At 32.8% G+C, this 14,864-nt stretch overlaps 1 long non-coding RNA gene across 1 annotated transcript in view; it reads left to right on the plus strand.

The window, feature by feature from the left end:
* The window catches only part of LOC112665384 (uncharacterized), a 32,512-nt gene extending 17,890 nt beyond the window's left edge, over nt 1-14,622 (plus strand). Inside the window, exons 3-5 of the long non-coding RNA XR_007406464.1 lie at nt 8,061-8,114; nt 8,644-8,795; nt 13,886-14,622. This is a non-coding gene — a long non-coding RNA (uncharacterized LOC112665384). The remainder of the gene's footprint in view (nt 1-8,060; nt 8,115-8,643; nt 8,796-13,885) is intronic.
* Nucleotides 14,623-14,864: the final 242 nt, after the last annotated feature.

The raw sequence follows: 14,864 nt of genomic DNA on the forward strand, positions 1-14,864 counted from the left end.
TATTTGCCAAAGGACAAACTAAATAATATACTGTAAGCTGAAAGTCTTTCCATTCTGGAGGTATGAGATACATTGTCTCCACATAGCCCAAGTATAAGAATTTCCTGTTCAAATTTTAAGTGACGCATTGATGAGAAATCTACTTTTTCCACTATTGCCTCACTCTGAGCTCTCCCAGGACCAGCAATCTATGAAGACCACAGATATTGTCTGTTTACAAGAATAATCTGGCCTCTCACTGGAAGATGCATGACTGTCTGGCCAACAGAAGGTATGCATCACTACTGCCCTGTCTCTCTCCTAGCCACCTCATTTAGGAGAGATTACAAATGCTGGATGGAATGAACCCAACATACAGCTAATAAACAATCCAATCACAGAGAACATTGATACCTTTATTCCAACAACTTAGGGTAACAAACAGGAATAAATAGGAAATATTTTGGAGAAGTTCTTAAAATATTCAAATTCTTGATTGTGAAGAAGTAATGAAGTTTATGTACATGCACATAACTTTTTTCAAACCAATATAATTTTAAGTGAAATCCTATAAGCATCATGATAAGGAATAGTTAATTTGGATTTGTCATCAATTATAGATATAATTACCTATTATTTCATATTTAGCTGAGGCTTTAAAAATAGATTCTTAAAATGAACCCATTAAATCATAATGGTCAAATGTAATTCCTCACACATTTGCTTTGATAAACTAAAGCACTTTGATTTTTCATAAAAAGCAAAATGAGGCACCCTCTATAAAATACTAATTTAAGTACAAATATTCAAAAGAAAGCTTGACAAAAAAAATATTCAATACTGAAAGACACTCTTGCCTAATGAATTATGTTACATGGTCTAAAGGGTATATTCAGTAATGATAATGTGACTATTTTGTTAAAAACACTTTAAATAACTAATATACTATTGAGAGCTTAGAAAGCTAGATTGAGTATTAAGTGCTTTCTATGCTTTATTTTACATATTATATTCCCATTTTAAATTAGTAAACTAGGTAGCTGGAAGGAAATAACTTTTTAAAGATCACACTTTTAAGTTTGAGAGCTAGGGATAATTCCAGATTTTACAGACTGCAGGGCTTATTGACTGAATGATGAAATTACATTGATTTGATTTATTGGAAATCCTTATACAACTAAAGCTACTCTCACTGTCTTTGACACATAGATTTTTCATAAAGTTTGTACCAACATTATTCTTTTATAAATGGTCTACATTTTTATTTATAATTTTAAGATTTCATTCTTTGCCGTTGAATCAATTATCAATTTCTGGTGTTAAATAATTGCCTTTTAAAAATAAGGGGTTTAGAGAGGAGGCCCTGGGGCTGGAGATCTGGCCACCGCCATTTTAATTTTTTTCTTTTAACCTTTCACCCGGAGATCTGGCCTCTAGGGAAACAAAAGCCTCACGGATAAACAGCTAACACTGAGCAGGACCACCTGGTAAGGGGTGGGGCATCTATGCCCAGGCACAGAACCTGAATATCAGTGTAGCAGACCCCTCCCCCCAAAGAACTGCTAGAAGAACAAAGGAAGAGCAAGTTTACTGAAAAAGCAACACTGGAGTTCCAGGACTGAGGGAAAATAGTGTATAAAACTCGAAGTTTTTTTCCTTATGATTCATTTATCTTTCAGGTTAAAAATTTCCAATTTTTTTTCCTTTTTCCTGCTTTAACTATAGTATTTTACTAACTCTTCATTTTAAAACATTTTCCTTTTTGACTTTCATATTGCTACAAATACATGTCTTAGATATATTCCTCATTTTTTTATTCTTATTGACATATTCAATTTAATTTTGGTAGATATATGAGTTATGGGTTTTTGTTTTCTCTGTCTTGTTTTGCTTTATAATGGTGGAAGTTAGTACCTTCTAACACACAGACCAAAATACACCCAGAACCAAGAGGAATGTCATGTTGTTTCATTCTGTGAGATTACATTCTCTCTTCCTTCCCATTCTGTCCTCCTCTTATATCTTGTTTCTGTTTTTGTAGTTGATGTTGAGTCTCTATATAAGTTTTGCTGGTTTAAATAAATTTCAAATTTAGCATCTTCTAACTTACAGAACAAAATACATCCAGGATCAAGAGGATCACCCTTTAGGTACACTCAGTGAGACTATATTCTCTCTCTACCACCAATTCCTCCCCTCATTTGCTATTATTATTATTAGCATTATTATTTTACTATTTTTTTATTTTACTATTATTAATTTTTAAATTTGTTTTTCATGTTCTTGGTCTTTTATTTTTTTTTGTTTTTGTTTTTCTTTTATTTTCTGGTCTCTGACATTTTCAGAATTGTCTAGGGTGTACTGTATAGGTAGTAGTTGATATTTTTGACTCTGCTTGTTCATACAGCCATTCTGCACTGGACAAAATGACTAAAATTAAGAATTCACCACAAAAGAAAGAACAGGAAGTAATACTCTCTGCCACAGACCTGCTAAATATGGATTTAAGTATCATGTCAGAGATACAATTCAAAAGTACAATTATAAAATCACTGATGGCTTTGGAAGAAAGCATTAAAAAACTCAAGAGATTCTCTTATTGCAGAATCAAGATCGAATCAGGCCGAAATTAAAAATACTTTAACTGAAATGCATTCTAAACTGGATGTTCTAACTACTAGGGTTAATGAGGTGGAAGAGAGAGTGAGTGACAAAGAAGAAAGTTGATGGAAAGGAACGAAGCTGAGGAAAAAAAAAAAATTAAGAGCATATGAGGAAAGCCTTCAGGAAATAAAGGATAGCTTGATAAGGAATAATATTCATCTTATTGGAATTCCAGAAGAGGGGGAGAGAGAGAGAGAGAGAGAGAGAGAGAGAGAGAGAGAGAAGACCACAAAGTATATTTGAACAATTCATAGCTGAGAACATCCCTAATCTGGGGAAGGAAACAGGCATTCAGATCCAAGAGATAGAAAGGACCCCCCCCACACACACACACACACAAATCGACAAAAAACAATCAACACCTTAACATATAATAGTGAAACTTGCAAATTTCAAAAATAAAGAGAAAATTCTAAAAGCAGCTCAAGATAATAGATTCTTAACTTATACAGGGAGAAATATCAGATTAACAGTAGAACTCTCCACAGAGACCTGGCAGGTCAGAAAGGGCAGGTATAATATATTCAGGGTACTAAATGATAAAGCATGAAGCCAAGAATATGTTATCCATCACGGCTGTCATTCAGAATAGAAGGAGAAATGAAGAGCTTCCAGAATAGACAGAAACTGAAAGAATATGTGACCACCAAACTGGATCTGTAAGAAATATTAAGGGGACCCTGTAAGAAAATGAGGGAGCCCAAAGAAACAAACAATCTACAGAAACAGGGACTGTATAGGTAATACTATGAAAATAAATATATCTTTTAGTAGTTACTCTGAACAAGATCCCATCAAAAGATGCAGGGTATCAGACTGAATAAAAAAGCAAGACCCATCTATATGCTATCTACAAGAGACTCATTTTAGACCTAAGGACACCTCTAGACTGAAAATAAGGTGGTAGAGAACCATTTACCATTCAAATAGTTTTCAAAAGAAATCCTTAATATCAGATAAATTAGATTTTTTTATTGGAGTTCAATTTGCCAACATATAGCATAACACCCAGTGCTCATCCTATCAAGTGCCCCCCTCAATGCCCATCACTCAGACACCCCCACCCCCCTGCCCACTTCCCTTTCTACCACCCCTTGTTTGTTTCCCAGAGTTAGGAGTCTCTCATATTTTGTCTCCCCTCTCTGATATGAAAAATATTTCATTTTTTCTCCTTTCCCCTCTATTCCCTTTCACTATTATTTATATTCCCCAAATGAATGAGACCATATAATGTTTGTCCTTCTCCGATTGACTTATTTCACTCAGCATAATACCCTCCAGTTTTCATCCATGTTGAAGCAAATGGTGGGTATTTGTCGTTTCTAATGGCTGAGTAATATTACTAAGTTAGATTTTGTATCAAAGACTGTAGTAAGAGATGAAGAGAGATGCTATATCATACTTAAAGAGTCTATCCAACAAGAAGACCTAATAATTATGAATATTTATGCCCCTAATGTGGGAACAGTCAAGAATATTAATCAATTAATAACCAAAGTAAAGAAGGACATAGATAATAATACACTAATAGTAGGAGACTTCGATGGGGCATTCTCAGCAAAGGACAGAATATCACCAAAGAAATAAGGGCCTTGAGTGACACGCTGGACCAGATGGACTTCATGGATATATACAAAACATTCCATCCTAATGCAACTGAATACACATTCTTCTCAAGTGCACAGGGAGCTTTCTCCAGAATAGAACACATACTGGGTCACAAATCAGATCTCAACCAGTACCAAAAGATTGGGATTATCACCTGCATATTCAGACCACAATGCTTTGAAACTAGAACTCAATAACAAGAAGAAATTTGGAAGAAACTCAAACACTTGGAGGTTAAAGCATCCTACTAAAAGATGAATGGATCAATGAGGAAATTAGAGAAGAATTAAAAAGATTCATGGAAACTAATGAAAATGAAAGTACAACTGTTCAGAATCTTTGGGATACAGCAAAAGCAGGTCCTGAGAGGGAAATACATTGCAATACAAGCCTCCCTCAAAAAACTGGAAAAATCTCGAATACACAAGCTAACCTTGCACCTGTAGGAACTGGAGAAAGAACAGCAAATAAAGCCTAAACCAAACAGAAGAAGAGAGATAATAAAGATTCGAGCAGAACCCAATGAAACAGAGACCAGAAGAACTGTAGAACAGATCAATAAAACCAGGATCTGGTTCTTTGAAAGAATTAATAGGATAGAAAACCCCCTAGCAACCCTTACTAAAAGGAAAAGAGAAAATATTCAAATTAATAAAATCACAAATGAAAAAAAGAGATCACAACCAATACCAAGGAAATACAAATTATTTTAAAAACGTATTATGAGCAGCTATATGCCAACAAATTAGGCAACCTGGAAGAAATGGATGCATTTCTGGAAACCTACATAATTGCTATCACTGAAACAGGAAGAAATAGAAAATTTGAACAGGCCAAAACCAGTGAGGATATTAAAACAGTCACCAAAAACCTCCCAAGACACAAAAGTCCAGGGCCAGATGGCTTCCCAGGGAGATTCTATCAAATGTTTAAATAAGAAATCATATCTATTTTACTAAAGCTGTTTCAAAGGATAGAAAGGAAAGAAATACTTCTAAACTCATTTTATGAGGCCAACATTACCTTGATTCCAAAACCAAAGACCCTACCAAGAAGGAGAATGATAGACCAATATCCCTGATGAACATGGATGCAAAAATTCTCACCAAGATACTAACCAATAGGATCCAACAGGTTATTAAGAGGATTATTCACCATAACCAAGTGGGATTTATACCTGGGATGCAAGGGTGGTTCAACACTCATAAAACAATGTGATAGATCACAAGAGAAAAAAACAAGAAAGATATGATCCTCTCAATAGAAGCAAAGAAAGCATTTGACAAAATACAGCATCTATTCCTTATTAAAACTCTTCAAAGTGTAGTGGCGGAGGGAACATTCCTCAGCATCTTAAAAGCCATCTATGCAAAGCCCACAGCAAATATTATTCTCAACAGGGAAAAACTGAGAGCCTTTTCCCTAAGATCAGGAGCAAGCCAGGGATGTCCACCCTCACCACTGTTATTCAACATAGTACTAGAAGTCCTAGCCTCAGCAATCAGACAACAAAAAGAAATAAGGCATTCAAATTGGCAAAGAAGAAGTCAAACTCTCCCTCTTTGCAGATGACATGATATTGTATGTAGAAAACCCAAAGACTCCACCTCAAGATTGCTAGAACTCATACAGCAATTCAGCAATGTGACAGGATACAAAATCACTGCACAGAAATAAGCATGGTGTTTCTATTCACTAATAATGAGACTGAAAAAAGAGAAATTAAGGAATCAATCCCATTGACAAATTGCACCCAAAAGCATAAGATACCTAGGAATAACCTTAACCAGAGAATTAAAGGATATATACTTTTATGAAAGAAATTGAGAAAGATGGAAAGAGATGGAAAAACATACCATGTACATGCATTGGAAGAATGAGTATTCTGAAAATGTCTATGCTACTCAAAGCAATTTACACATTCAATGCAATCTCTATCAAAATTCCATAAACTTTCTTCACAGAGTTGGAACAAATAATCTTAAGATTTGTATGGAACCAGAAAAGACCCTGAATAGCCAGAGAAATGTTGAAAAAGAAAACCAAAGCTGGGGATATCACAATGCCTGACTTCAAGCTGTACTACAAAGTTGTGATCATCAGTATGGTACTGGCACAAAAACAGATCACATAAATCCATGGAAGAGAATAGACAACCCAGAAATGGGCACTCAACTCTATGTTCAACTCATCTTTGACAAAGTAGGAAATAATATGCACTGGAAAAAGGACAGTCTTCTATATCATGTTGGGAAAATTGGACAGCCACATGTAAAAGAATAAAACCGGACCATTCGCTTACACCATACATAAAGATAAACTCAAAATGATTGAAAGATATAAACATAAGACAAAAATCCTTCAACATTCTAGAGGAAAACACAGGAAACAACTTTTCTGAACTTGGCCACAGCAACTTTATACAAGACACATCTATGAGGACAAGGAAAACAAAAGCAAAAATGAACCAGTGGGACTTCATCAAGATAAAAATCTTTCACACAGTGAAAGATACAACCGCCAAAATTAGAAGACAATCTACAGAATGGGAGAAGATATTTGCAAGTGATGTGTCAGATAAAGGTCTAATATCCAAGATTCACAAAGAACTTATCAAACTCAACACCCAAGAAACCAATAATCCAGTCAAGAAATGGGCAGTTGATATGAACAAACATTTCTCCAAAAAAGACCCACACATGGCCAACAGACACATGAGAAAATCCTCCGCGTCCCTTGGAATTAGGGAAATACAAATCAAAATCACAATGAGATACTACTTTACACCAGAGAAAATGGCTAAAATTAACAAGACAGGAAAAAAATATTGGCAAGGATATAGAGAAAGAGATATTCTCTTGCACTGTTGGTGGGAATGCAAACTGGTGCGGCCACTCTGGAAACCTGTGTCGGGGTTCCTCAAAAAGTTAAAAATAGTTTAAAATAGTTAAAAATACCCTATGACCCAGCAATTACACTATTGGGCATTTACCCCAAAGATGTAGATGTAGGGAAACAAGATACCCGCACCCTAATATTCATAGCAGCAATGTCCACAATAGCCAAACTTTGGAAGAAGCCATGATGACCTTTGACAAATGAATGGATAAAGAAGATGTGGTATATGGGATCCCTGGGTGGCGTAGCGGTTTAGCGCCTGCCTTTGGACCAGGGCGCGATCCTGGAGACCCGGGCTCGAATCCCACGTCGGGCTCCTGGTGCATGGAGCCTGCTTCTCCCTCTGCCTATGTCTCTGCCTCTCTCTCTCTCTCTCTGTGACTATCATAAATAAATAAAAATTAAAAAAAAACTGTGGTCACAATAGCTGGTATTCTCTGTAAGTGTTTGAATGGTTACAAGGGAATGTTTCAGTTTAATGGTCAGTGCCTCGAAATGTTTCACAATAATTATGGAATTGTATTAGTTCATTTTAATGCATGTATGCTCTAAATCGGGAATGACTCTGAATTTGTCAAAAGTAGAAACAACAGACTAACTATAGACAGTATTGCATATATATTCAGACTTCATAACTCAAATGCAATTTATAGGAGAGACCTTATTGAGAAATTCAAATTAATTCTTGAGATTAGTTAAACCACATACTGTAAGAAATGGTGAATTTTGGTTCTTTAAGCTTTTGAATTGTTTTCCCCATGTATTCATCACTTTATTAACTTTTAACTGGTAAAATCAATTTTTTACAGTTTTTTCATTCTATACAATACAAATTTCAAACTAAGAAACTCAAATCATATGATTTATTAGTTTGATATTAAGTTTTATGAGGATTGCTTTAAATTTTCTAGATACTAAAGGACTGGAGCAGAGCAACACACTCTTAGAAACAAGGAACCAGAAAGGTACAACATAATTTTCAAAATTCTGTTGTTAGTATAGTTTTTATTTTATCTCTATTAAGCTAGGAAAAGATGATAATAGATTCTTTTGGGGAAAATGAATCAGTAAATGCCATATTAAATTTTCAGAAATAATGATTATAGGAGAGTATTACTTCTTAAGTAACAGTATGAAGAAATCTTCATTTAAAATCACTATATGCATAGTCATCAATGGCTTCAAATTTCCTCCTGCTATAACATGATAAGAGATAAATCATTATACAAATCCAAAAGAATTGGTTTTGTTCAGTGACTAAAAGGACATATAGAGATGGACATTTTTGTGTATTTGCTTTATATGGCACATAAATTAGGAAATGAACACCTGACTCTACTCTGAGTGTGTGTGTGTTGTTGTTGTTTCATTTTTATAAGCTTGTGAGGGTGCATGGGTATCTTATGTACACATATGTTTATAAATATGCAAGTTGTAATTTGCATTTTTTAATATTTGAAACATTTTGGATAATATCTCATAATCTTTCTCCAGCATATCACTGTGGTCACTGTCCAAAAGAGTGGTTTACATATTCCAACAATTGCTATTATGTTAGCACTGAAAGAAAACCATGGAATGAGAGTTCATTGTCTTGTGCTTCTAAGAACTCTACCCTGTTCTACATAGATGATGAAGAGGACATGGTAAGATTTCAAATGTTCCCAGTGTTTTATTAAAAATTTATCATTTAATATTATATTTATAGAGTTCATCCATATTTTTGTACATATTTCTTCTTTGTTTAAAGTATGTTTATTATATTTTATTTATATTTTTATAGCTTTACTTTCCATTTAACAATTACCAGTTGATTTTCATAGAAAACCCTTCTTCTATAAATGCTCTTTTACCTAAAATAATGTTACTAATTTTACCACACATCAAGGAAACTACACATATGATTGTGCAACTTGATCACACAGTAGTTAGATCCACACTATTACAAATCTGATTATGATTTAGAGCCTCTATCAGCCCTGTCAATTTGAATAATAATGTGAAATATCTTTGCTTATTTTTGGACTTTTTATAGATGAAATCATTCAGCATACATTTTTATGTGTCTCTTTTCGCTATGATATTTGTAATCCATTTTTATTATTGCATTTGTCTATAGCTTGTGAATTTTCACTGTTATAAGAATATGACCTTTTAAAAGGTATTCTCAGAAATTTAGTTCCTTTCTAGTATGAGGGAATTATAAGCAATTATTTTATGAAAATCCTTTCCTATGTCTTTTTCCATATCTTGGATATATAGTAAATTATTATATATAACTACATAGTATATAGTATTGTATAATTATGCAGTAGAAATATTTTATTTGTCATAATAAAATAATAATCTAGAAATGTAACATTATATCGTTGAGTGTAATTTTTGCCCATTTCTCCTTGATGGTGTTTCTTTTCCCCTGTTAGAAGTCTTTGTCATATTGTAGCTATGAGTGCTTTTTGAGTTTATGAGATGGAAGTAGCTGTGACTTGCATTTTTAATCCTCTATTGGAATCTTTTAATGATCAGAATTTTAGTGTTACCATAGCCTAATTTATCATTTTGGGTGTCAGTGATTATTTTGGATTATTTCAGAAGTTATTCAAACTTCAAAAATATAATATCCTATATTGCTTTTCTGGATTTACCTTTTTCTTTATTTCTTTTTTAACTTTTAATTACGGCTTATGATCCAATTGAAATTTATTTTTTTGTGATGCTGTATTTGTGATGCTGTGAGTTAAAAGTGAAGGTTATATTTTTTTACATCATGACCTAATTTAGGAGTATAATTTATAGCATAGTAGATCCTTTCTTCATAAAAAAAGCTGTATACAAATGACATTACATATATGTCCAAATATGCTCTAAACTGTTTTATATAAATAATATAGATATTAGATATCTTTATATAGATAACCTTATACATATATATCACTCTACGCAGGCTGTCACAATCTACACACTTTGAGCAAAATGTAAAGCCTTACTTTCCTCATGTTTCTTTACTGCCTCCCATTTATGCTATAATTGTCTTAAATATTTCTCTACTTATGTTGAGAATATCATGAATGTTGTAATTTTGCTTCAAATGATATTTTTGCTTCAAATATCAAACAATTTAGAAAGCACAAGAGGTGAAGGAAAGTCCATTAGAACTAATGATAGTTTTATTCTTTCTTCCTGATCATCCAGGAGTCCTTCTTTTATCATTTAATTTCTGGTTAGAATATTCCCTTTAGCAGTTCTTTCAGAGTGGGTCTGGCAGTGACACATTTTCTTAGTTTTCCTTTATCAGAAAATGTCTTGATTTCCCCTGCATTCCTGAGTGATATTTTTGTTGATAATCAAAAGGTTTCGATTGGAATAATGCACTTAGTGCCTAAAGTTTTTCTCTTTCTAGCATGCCTTTTCACCATATTTTGAAGAGAAAAAAAATTGGGGGGACTTTTGTCTGTACTCTTTGGTATCTGTGGATTGCCAGCCTATTTGGCTGGGATATGTGAGGTAAAGAGAAATTCCAGGGCACTCGCCACCTTGTCATTCCTGGGATCTGGAGTGCCCAGTTTCATAAGCTTTCTCATCATTTCTGTAAATCTTTTCATGTTGTCATATATACAATGTCCAGGGGATTTTACTGTATTCAGTGGGAGGAATGGACATGTGTAATCTACAGCTGTTTTAATTTGAATTTTCCTAAGAGTAATAGTGCTGGGCATCTTTTCTTGTACTCTTTTGCCATCCTTATATGTTTTCTGATGGATATATCTGCTGACATATTTTGCTTATAATTTTACTTTCTATTATTGTATTTTGAGGATTTTTTTTTGAGGATTTTTTATTATCCTGGTAGCAAATATCTTATTAGATGTATTATTTGTAAATATTTCCTCTGAAAACTATGATTTATCTTTCTTTTCTCTTCATAGAGTAGAAATTATCCTGAGGAACTAACACTTCATTAACTTGTTACTTTATGGAGCATGTTTTTGGTGTTCTGTTTAAGAAATGTCTGCCAACGTTAAGTCATGCATTTTTTTTAATACATCTTTCTGGAATTTTATTATTTACAGTTCTGTATGACCAATTTTTAGCCTTTTATATATAGGATAAGGTCTATATTTATTAATGATATTTGATGCTCCATTGTTTCTGCAACATTTATTGAAAAGATTATCTGATCTTCACTGAATGACTTTGTATCTTTGTTGAAATCTGTATTCCATTTACATGTGGATATAATTTTTGCACATTAAAATCTGTTTCATTAATCTCATTGTCTATTTTTATGTCAATTTCATACTTCAAAAACCATTCTTTTGTTAAACAGTGGGTTTATATTAGTACTTTTTCAGAGTTATCGTATCTATTCTAGATCTTTACATGTTTCCTATCATTTCTTTCAAAAGATTCTTTTAAATTAGGATGAATATAAGTTCTATCAGTTGTCTTCTGCATCAGAGAAATCACACCATTTGACCTTTGCTATGTGACAGATTAAGTTTATGGAATTTCGAGTGTAAATCCAACATTGTATTGCTTTAATAAATCTACTTATGTCATAGTCTTTTTTTTTTTTACTTGTTGTCAGAATTGGTTTATGATTGCCACTGACATGTAATTTCCTTTTTTAGTATTCCCATCATAATGCACATAACACATATTTTATTACCCTCTATTTTCTATCTTACAAAAGTTTCTTTTCAGTTCTTAGTTGACATTACAGTTTCTTCATTCATAAATATCTAAATATTCTGTAGCTGAGTGTGAAAAGCTTTCTAATAAAATTGTATTAGAAGTTGTAAGACTTCTGATATTTTAATTTTTTATTTGTGTTTTCACAAGTTGTATTTGGTAGGATTTTCTATCAATTTTATGTCTAGTTTTAAATATGTTTGCATATTTTCATAATATTCTCTAATGGTAATTTTATTGTGATATAACATACATATAGATGGATGCACATGTAATACATGCCAACAGATTGGTGATTCTTCAAGTGTCACTGACACACAGAATGAGAAAATGAATTTTATCAGTACTGCAAAATGCACAGTTCATTATGTATCTGATTTTTAAAAGACATTTATACAAATGGAATCATAGAATATGTATATTTTACTTTTGGCATTTTCAGGGAAGCTAACTATATTCATCTATATAGTTGTAAACTGTCATATTCTTTACAGTTCCATTGTCTGATTCTACTACAATGTATTCATTCACCTATTTTATTACTAGTGCCCTTGAATATTTGGGTATTGATCCATTTGTGGCTACTGTGAGTTATTCTACTATCCATACTTCACAATCAACTTTCAGCTAAGTATATGGTTATCATTTCATTCTTTTCTAACTTTAATAGCCTCTCTCTGTACAGCTTCTTGAGAAGGCAGCTACTCATATCTTGCATTTATAACAGTCTTCTTTTTTAGTATAAGTGACAAAGCTATGAATACTCTCTAAACACTATTTAGTTTCCCCATAAAATTTTTGATATATTGTCAGTTTTGTATATTCCAGTACAAAGTAATTCCTATCATCCAGGACAAGGTATTTTCAAAAATTTCATCTTTGAACTGTAAATTTTTCAGAAATGTGTCACTTTCCACGTTTGGAAATTCCCCAAATTTCTTTCTGTTGTTATTTCTAATTTATTCCTTTTTCTTCAGAAATATACTTTGAAAATTTCCATATTTTAAATATTTGATCCCTATCTATGACCCAGACCCCTTTCTATATATGTTAGTTATGTCAAGCTGGTTCCTGGTGTTTTGACAGTCTTCCGTAGCCCTGATTTTTTGATTTGCTGTACTATTACTTACTGACAGAAGAGCTTTTAAATTCCCAACTATATTCATTGAACTGTTTATTTATCCTAATTCTGTCAGTTTCTATTTTATGTGTTTGAGGGTTTTGTTGTTAGGTGAATAATATATTTTTATAATTGTTTTATCTCCCTTTTGTACTGACAGCCTTAACATGTTGAAATATTCCTTTTAATTTCTAATAATACTTCTTGCTTTAACAGCTATGTTGGTTTTAGAATAGCTATTTCTGATCACTTATGGGGTTACTGTTTGTGAGGTAGATCTTTTGCTATCTTTTAATTTCACTCATTTGTGCCTTTGAGTCTAAAGTGTGTCTATTACAGAGAGCATATGGATGGTTCTCATTTTTCTTATTTGGGATGACAATTTCTAACTTGATTGGAATATTTATTTAATTCACATGAGTGTCATCATTAGGATAGTTGCATTCAGGTCTGCCATTTTGCTATTTATTCTAGGTTTATGTCTTGGTTTCCTGTTCACCTTACCTGATATCTTTTGTATTAAACATATATTATTTTAGTATTCCATTTTAATTCCTCTATTGATATATTATCTATATTCTTAAGCTAGCTCTTTGGTAGTAGGTATAGGTATTACAAACATATTTTTTGTTTCTTTTTATGAGATATAACTGACATATAGCATTGTGTAAATTTAAGGTATACAATGTATTCATTTGAAACATTGTGTATTACAGTATGGTTACTATGGTTATGTTAGATTACACCTTTCCCATGTCACATACTTATCATTTCTTTGGGTGTAGAGAAGAGCAAAGATTGAAGATTTAGTCTTAGCAACTTTGAAGTTTGTAATACAATAATGCTGACTATGATCACTATGTTGTACATAAGACCTGCAGAACTTATTATCTACTAGTTGTAACTTTGTATTCTTTTTTTTAGGTTTTTTAAAAATTTATTTTTTAAAAGTTAATATGTACATAAAAGGAAACTGAAACACAAGAAGCAAAGAACAAAGTCATCCATAATCACAAGCAGTTTGCAGTTTGACTTCTAGGTCCCGTGTGTGTATCTATCTACACAAGTAAGCATTTTAAGTAAGATCGTACAGTTATGTATCATGCTTTTACACACCATGAATATTTATCATGTCAAAGTCCCCAAACTATGAGTATTTTGATAACCAAGAATACACCAACTCCATCTGAAAAAAAAAAGTAATCCTGCCTTTCTTGGCGACAAAAATATAAAAGACAAAAATGGCAACAGGCCTCTGGATAAAGATATTGGCAGAGTTACAATTAAAATACTGCATTCCCCAAAAAAAAAAAAAATACTGCATTCCCTTAATGTTCAATTAAAACTGAGACATAAAGTAACAGAGTACACAACATATAATGCTTCTAAAAGAATTCATCATCCAATCTATAATATTCAATTAGCAAAGAGGTATGTTTCCATTGAATCACTTAATGTATTCCTATAGTACAGCCAAAGAGACTAATACACGTTATCATTAAAATGTAAATATGAAAACATCCGCATACAACTCTCCCTCTATACTTCCTTCTGCCCCTCTGCTGCCAACCTAGTAAGTTCTGACATTTCTCAGAGACAGCTTAACAATCTCATGTCCAAGATGCTTCTTTCCTATCAATGATAACAAAGAGAAACTTATAAATTGGTTAATTCACAAGCTGTACATTTTATCATACATTGTCACCTCAGGACATCCAAAAAGCTTAGATGTTGCAAAATAACGAAACTTCTCCACAACAAACACAGGTACTTCATAAAAACATACATATAGACCTATGGTTATAACCTAAAACTGTCTTCTAGATGTGGAGATACTAGCAAAAAGCCCTTCCCTTCACCCCTCCTCTGTTCCCTCCACCATATTAACGACTAAGTATAGGAC

This window comes from Canis lupus, chromosome 27 (assembly GCF_003254725.2).
Source record: "Canis lupus dingo isolate Sandy chromosome 27, ASM325472v2, whole genome shotgun sequence".
Classification (NCBI taxonomy): Eukaryota; Metazoa; Chordata; class Mammalia; order Carnivora; family Canidae; genus Canis; species Canis lupus.